This window comes from Osmia lignaria, unplaced genomic scaffold, assembly GCF_051020975.1.
Source record: "Osmia lignaria lignaria isolate PbOS001 unplaced genomic scaffold, iyOsmLign1 scaffold0016, whole genome shotgun sequence".
Taxonomy (NCBI): domain Eukaryota; kingdom Metazoa; phylum Arthropoda; class Insecta; order Hymenoptera; family Megachilidae; genus Osmia; species Osmia lignaria.
This window is the reverse complement of record NW_027478168.1, coordinates 10,000,001-10,006,866: the sequence shown is the minus strand read 5'-3', so window position 1 is coordinate 10,006,866 and position 6,866 is coordinate 10,000,001.

The window sequence follows — 6,866 nt, the reverse complement described above, 5'->3', positions numbered from 1 at the left end:
GATATATCGAGATATTTAAAAGTTCCAAAGCCGCACCAACATAATACAGATACAGAAACACCGTGGCCCCTTTCTTTGAGATAACACTGCACTATTCCGAGCTGTAAATGCCACTTCCAGCTTAGCTGTGCAGAAGAAGAACAACAAGAAGAAGAAATATCTCGAAATATGTCCGTCAGGCCCCTTCCCTTGAGATATATCTGCAAATATCTCGGAAACGAAGCGAGCTATGGCAAAATGTTAAGAGACCTTTTTTGTAGAGAATTATGTTTCCTACAATTTATGTTCTATGATATTTTTTGATCAGAAGCGTAGTTTTCGAGATATATCGAGATATTTAAAAGTTCCGAAGCCGCACCAACATAATAGAGATACAGAAACACCGTGGCCCCTTTCGTTGAGATAACTCTGCACTAGTGCGAGCCGCAAATGCCACTTCCAGCTTAGCTGTGCAGAAGAAGAACAACAAGAAGAAGAAATATCTCGAAATATGTCCGTCAGGCCCCTTCCCTTGAGATATATCTGCAAATATCTCGGAAACGAAGCGAGCTATGGCAAAATGTTGAGAGACCTTTTTTGTAGAGAATTAAGTTTCCTACTTTTTATGTTGTATGATATTTTTTGATCAGATGCGTAGTTCTCGAGATATATCAAGATATTTAAAAGTTCCGAAGCCGCACCAACATAATAGAGATACAGAAACACCGTGGCCCCTTTCTTTGAGATAACTCTGCACTATTGCGAGCTGTAAATGCCACTTCCAGCTTAGCTGTGCAGAAGAAGAACAACAAGAAGAAGAAATATCTCGAAATATGTCCGTCAGGCCCCTTCCCTTGAGATATATCTGCAAATATCTCGGAAACGAAGCGAGCTATGGCAAAATGTTAAGAGACCTTTTTTGTAGAGAATTATGTTTCGTACAATTTATGTTCTATGATATTTTTTGGTCAGAAGCGTAGTTTTCGAGATATATCGAGATATTTAAAAGTTCCAAAGCCGCACCAACATAATAGAGATACAGAAACACCGTGGCCCCTTTCTTTGAGATAACTCTGCACTAGTGCGAGCCGCAAATGCCACTTCCAGCTTAGCTGTGCAGAAGAAGAACAACAAGAAGAAGAAATATCTCGAAATATGTCCGTCAGGCCCCTTCCCTTGAGATAAATCTGCAAATATCTCGGAAACGAAGAGAGCTATGGCAAAATGTTAAGAGACCTTTTTTGTAGAGAATTAAGTTTCCTACTTTTGATGTTCTATGATATTTTTTGATCAGATGCGTAGTTCTCGAGATATATCAAGATATTTAAAAGTTCCGAAGCCGCACCAACATAATAGAGATACAGAAACACCGTGGCCCCTTTCTTTGAGATAACTCTGCACTATTGCGAGCTGCAAATGCCACTTCCAGCTTAGCTGTGCAGGAGAAGAACATCAAGAAGAAGAAATATCTCGAAATATGTCCGTCAGGCCAGTTCCTTTGAGCTGAATCTGCAAATATCTCGGAAACGAAGCGAGCTATGGCAAAATGTTAAGAGACGTTTTTTGTAGAGAATTATGTTTCCTACAATTTATGTTCTATGATATTTTTTGATCAGAAGCGTAGTTTTCGAGATATATCGAGATATTTAAAAGTTCCGAAGCCGCACCAACATAATAGGGATACAGAAACACCGTGGCCCCTTTCTTTGAGATAACTCTGCAGTATTGCGAGCTGTAAATGCCACTTCCAGCTTAGCTGTGCAGAAGAAGAACAACAAGAAGAAGAAATATCTCGAAATATGTCCGTCAGGCCCCTTCCCTTGAGATAAATCTGCAAATATCTCGGAAACGAAGAGAGCTATGGCAAAATGTTCAGAGACCTTTTGTGTAGAGAATTAAGTTTCCTACTTTTTATGTTCTATGATATTTTTTGATCTGATGCGTAGTTCTCGAGATATATCAAGATATTTAAAAGTTCCGAAGCCGCACCAACATAATAGAGATACAGAAACACCGTGGCCCCTTTCTTTGAGATAACTCTGCACTATTGCGAGCTGTAAATGCCACTTCCAGCTTAGCTGTGCAGAAGAAGAACAACAAGAAGAAGAAATATCTCGAAATATGTCCGTTAGGCCCCTTCCCTTGAGATAAATCTGCAAATATCTCGGAAACGAAGCGAGCTATGGCAAAATGTTAAGAGACCTCTTTTGTAGAGAATTAAGCTTCCTACTTTTTATGTTCTATGATATTTTTTGATCAGATGCGTAGTTCTCGAGATATATCAAGATATTTAAAAGTTCCGAAGCCGCACCAACATAATAGAGATACAGAAACACCGTGGCCCCTTTCTTTGAGATAACTCTGCACTATTGCGCGCTGTAAATGCCACTTCCAGCTTAGCTGTGCAGAAGAAGAACAACAAGAAGAAGAAATATCTCGAAATATGTCCGTCAGGCCCCTTCCCTTGAGATATATCTGCAAATATCTCGGAAACGAAGCGAGCTATGACAAAATGTTAAGAGACCTTTTTTGTAGAGAATCATGTTTCCTACAATTTATGTTCTATGATATTTTTTGATCAGAAGCGTAGTTTTCGAGATATATCGAGATATTTAAAAGTTCCGAAGCCGCACCAACATAATAGAGATACAGAAACACCGTGGCCCCTTTCTTTGAGATAACTCTGCACTAGTGCGAGCCGCAAATGCCACTTCCAGCTTAGCTGTGCAGAAGAAGAACAACAAGAAGAAGAAATATCTCGAAATGTGTCCGTCAGGCCCCTTCCCTTGAGATAAATCTGCAAATATCTCGGAAACGAAGCGAGCTATGGCAAAATGTTAAGAGACCTCTTTTGTAGAGAATTAAGCTTCCTACTTTTTATGTTCTATGATATTTTTGATCAGATGCGTAGTTCTCGAGATATATCAAGATATTTAAAAGTTCCGAAGCCGCACCAACATAATAGAGATACAGAAACACCGTGGCCCCTTTCTTTGAGATAACTCTGCACTAGTGCGAGCCGCAAATGCCACTTCCAGCTTAGCTGTGCAGAAGAAGAACAACAAGAAGAAGAAATATCTCGAAATATGTCCGTCAGGCCCCTTCCCTTGAGATAAATCTGCAAATATCTCGGAAACGAAGCGAGCTATGGCAAAATGTTGAGAGACCTTTTTTGTAGAGAATTAAGTTTCCTACGTTTTATGTTCTATGATATTTTTTGATCAGATGCGTAGTTTTCGAGATATATCGAGATATTTAAAAGTTCCGAAGCCGCACCAACATAATAGAGATACAGAAACACCGTGGCCCCTTTCTTTGAGATAACTCTGCACTAGTGCGAGCCGCAAATGCCACTTCCAGCTTAGCTGTGCAGAAGAAGAACAACAAGAAGAAGAAATATCTCGAAATGTGTCCGTCAGGCCCCTTCCCTTGAGATAAATCTGCAAATATCTCGGAAACGAAGCGAGCTATGGCAAAATGTTAAGAGACCTCTTTTGTAGAGAATTAAGCTTCCTACTTTTTATGTTCTATGATATTTTTGATCAGATGCGTAGTTCTCGAGATATATCAAGATATTTAAAAGTTCCGAAGCCGCACCAACATAATAGAGATACAGAAACACCGTGGCCCCTTTCTTTGAGATAACTCTGCACTAGTGCGAGCCGCAAATGCCACTTCCAGCTTAGCTGTGCAGAAGAAGAACAACAAGAAGAAGAAATATCTCGAAATATGTCCGTCAGGCCCCTTCCCTTGAGATAAATCTGCAAATATCTCGGAAACGAAGCGAGCTATGGCAAAATGTTGAGAGACCTTTTTTGTAGAGAATTAAGTTTCCTACGTTTTATGTTCTATGATATTTTTTGATCAGATGCGTAGTTCTCGAGATATATCAAGATATTTAAAAGTTCCGAAGCCGCACCAACATAATAGAGATACAGAAACACCGTGGCCCCTTTCTTTGAGATAACTCTGCACTGTTGCGAGCTGCAAATGCCACTTCCAGCTTAGCTGTGCAGAAGAAGAACAACAAGAAGAAGAAATATCTCGAAATATGTCCGTCAGGCCCCTTCCCTTGAGATAAATCTGCAAATATCTCGGAAACGAAGAGAGCTATGGCAAAATGTTAAGAGACCTTTTTTGTAGAGAATTATGTTTCCTACAATTTATGTTCTATGATATTTTTTGATCAGAAGCGTAGTTTTCGAGATATATCGAGATATTTAAAAGTTCCAAAGCCGCACCAACATAATAGAGATACAGAAACACCGTGGCCCCTTTCTTTGAGATAACTCTGCACTATTGCGCGCTGTAAATGCCACTTCCAGCTTAGCTGTGCAGAAGAAGAACAACAAGAAGAAGAAATATCTCGAAATATGTCCGTCAGGCCCCTTCCCTTGAGATATATCTGCAAATATCTCGGAAACGAAGCGAGCTATGACAAAATGTTAAGAGACCTTTTTTGTAGAGAATTATGTTTCCTACAATGTATGTTCTATGATATTTTTTGATCAGAAGCGTAGTTTTCGAGATTTATCGAGATATTTAAAAGTTCCGAAGCCGCACCAACATAATAGAGATACAGAAACACCGTGGCCCCTTTCTTTGAGATAACTCTGCACTAGTGCGAGCCGCAAATGCCACTTCCAGCTTAGCTGTGCAGAAGAAGAACAACAAGAAGAAGAAATATCTCGAAATGTGTCCGTCAGGCCCCTTCCCTTGAGATAAATCTGCAAATATCTCGGAAACGAAGCGAGCTATGGCAACATGTTAAGAGACCTCTTTTGTAGAGAATTAAGCTTCCTACTTTTTATGTTCTATGATATTTTTTGATCTGATGCGTAGTTCTCGAGATATATCAAGATATTTAAAAGTTCCGAAGCCGCACCAACATAGTAGAGATACAGAAACACCGTGGCCCCTTTCTTTGAGATAACTCTGCACTATTGCGAGCTGTAAATGCCACTTCCAGCTTAGCTGTGCAGAAGAAGAACAACAAGAAGAAGACATATCTCGAAATATGTCCGTCAGGCCCCTTCCCTTGAGATAAATCTGCAAATATCTCGGAAACGAAGAGAGCTATGGCAAAATGTTAAGAGACCTTTTTTGTAGAGAATTAAGTTTCCTACTTTTTATGTTCTATGATATTTTTTGATCTGATGCGTAGTTCTCGAGATATATCAAGATATTTAAAAGTTCCGAAGCCGCACCAACATAATAGAGATACAGAAACACCGTGGCCCCTTTCTTTGAGATAACTCTGCACTATTGCGAGCTGTAAATGCCACTTCCAGCTTAGCTGTGCAGAAGAAGAACAACAAGAAGAAGACATATCTCGAAATATGTCCGTCAGGCCCCTTCCCTTGAGATATATCTGCAAATATCTCGGAAACGAAGCGAGCTATGGCAAAATGTTAAGAGACCTTTTTTGTAGAGAATTATGTTTCCTACAATTTATGTTCTATGATATTTTTTGATCAGATGCGTAGTTTTCGAGATATATCGAGATATTTAAAAGTTCCAAAGCCGCACCAACATAATACAGATACAGAAACACCGTGGCCCCTTTCTTTGAGATAACACTGCACTATTCCGAGCTGTAAATGCCACTTCCAGCTTAGCTGTGCAGAAGAAGAACAACAAGAAGAAGAAATATCTCGAAATATGTCCGTCAGGCCCCTTCCCTTGAGATATATCTGCAAATATCTCGGAAACGAAGCGAGCTATGGCAAAATGTTAAGAGACCTTTTTTGTAGAGAATTATGTTTCCTACAATTTATGTTCTATGATATTTTTTGATCAGAAGCGTAGTTTTCGAGATATATCGAGATATTTAAAAGTTCCGAAGCCGCACCAACATAATAGAGATACAGAAACACCGTGGCCCCTTTCGTTGAGATAACTCTGCACTAGTGCGAGCCGCAAATGCCACTTCCAGCTTAGCTGTGCAGAAGAAGAACAACAAGAAGAAGAAATATCTCGAAATATGTCCGTCAGGCCCCTTCCCTTGAGATATATCTGCAAATATCTCGGAAACGAAGCGAGCTATGGCAAAATGTTAAGAGACCTTTTTTGTAGAGAATTAAGTTTCCTACTTTTTATGTTGTATGATATTTTTTGATCAGATGCGTAGTTCTCGAGATATATCAAGATATTTAAAAGTTCCGAAGCCGCACCAACATAATAGAGATACAGAAACACCGTGGCCCCTTTCTTTGAGATAACTCTGCACTATTGCGAGCTGTAAATGCCACTTCCAGCTTAGCTGTGCAGAAGAAGAACAACAAGAAGAAGAAATATCTCGAAATATGTCCGTCAGGCCCCTTCCCTTGAGATATATCTGCAAATATCTCGGAAACGAAGCGAGCTATGGCAAAATGTTAAGAGACCTTTTTTGTAGAGAATTATGTTTCCTACAATTTATGTTCTATGATATTTTTTGGTCAGAAGCGTAGTTTTCGAGATATATCGAGATATTTAAAAGTTCCAAAGCCGCACCAACATAATAGAGATACAGAAACACCGTGGCCCCTTTCTTTGAGATAACTCTGCACTAGTGCGAGCCGCAAATGCCACTTCCAGCTTAGCTGTGCAGAAGAAGAACAACAAGAAGAAGAAATATCTCGAAATATGTCCGTCAGGCCCCTTCCCTTGAGATAAATCTGCAAATATCTCGGAAACGAAGAGAGCTATGGCAAAATGTTAAGAGACCTTTTTTGTAGAGAATTAAGTTTCCTACTTTTGATGTTCTATGATATTTTTTGATCAGATGCGTAGTTCTCGAGATATATCAAGATATTTAAAAGTTCCGAAGCCGCACCAACATAATAGAGATACAGAAACACCGTGGCCCCTTTCTTTGAGATAACTCTGCACTATTGCGAGCTGCA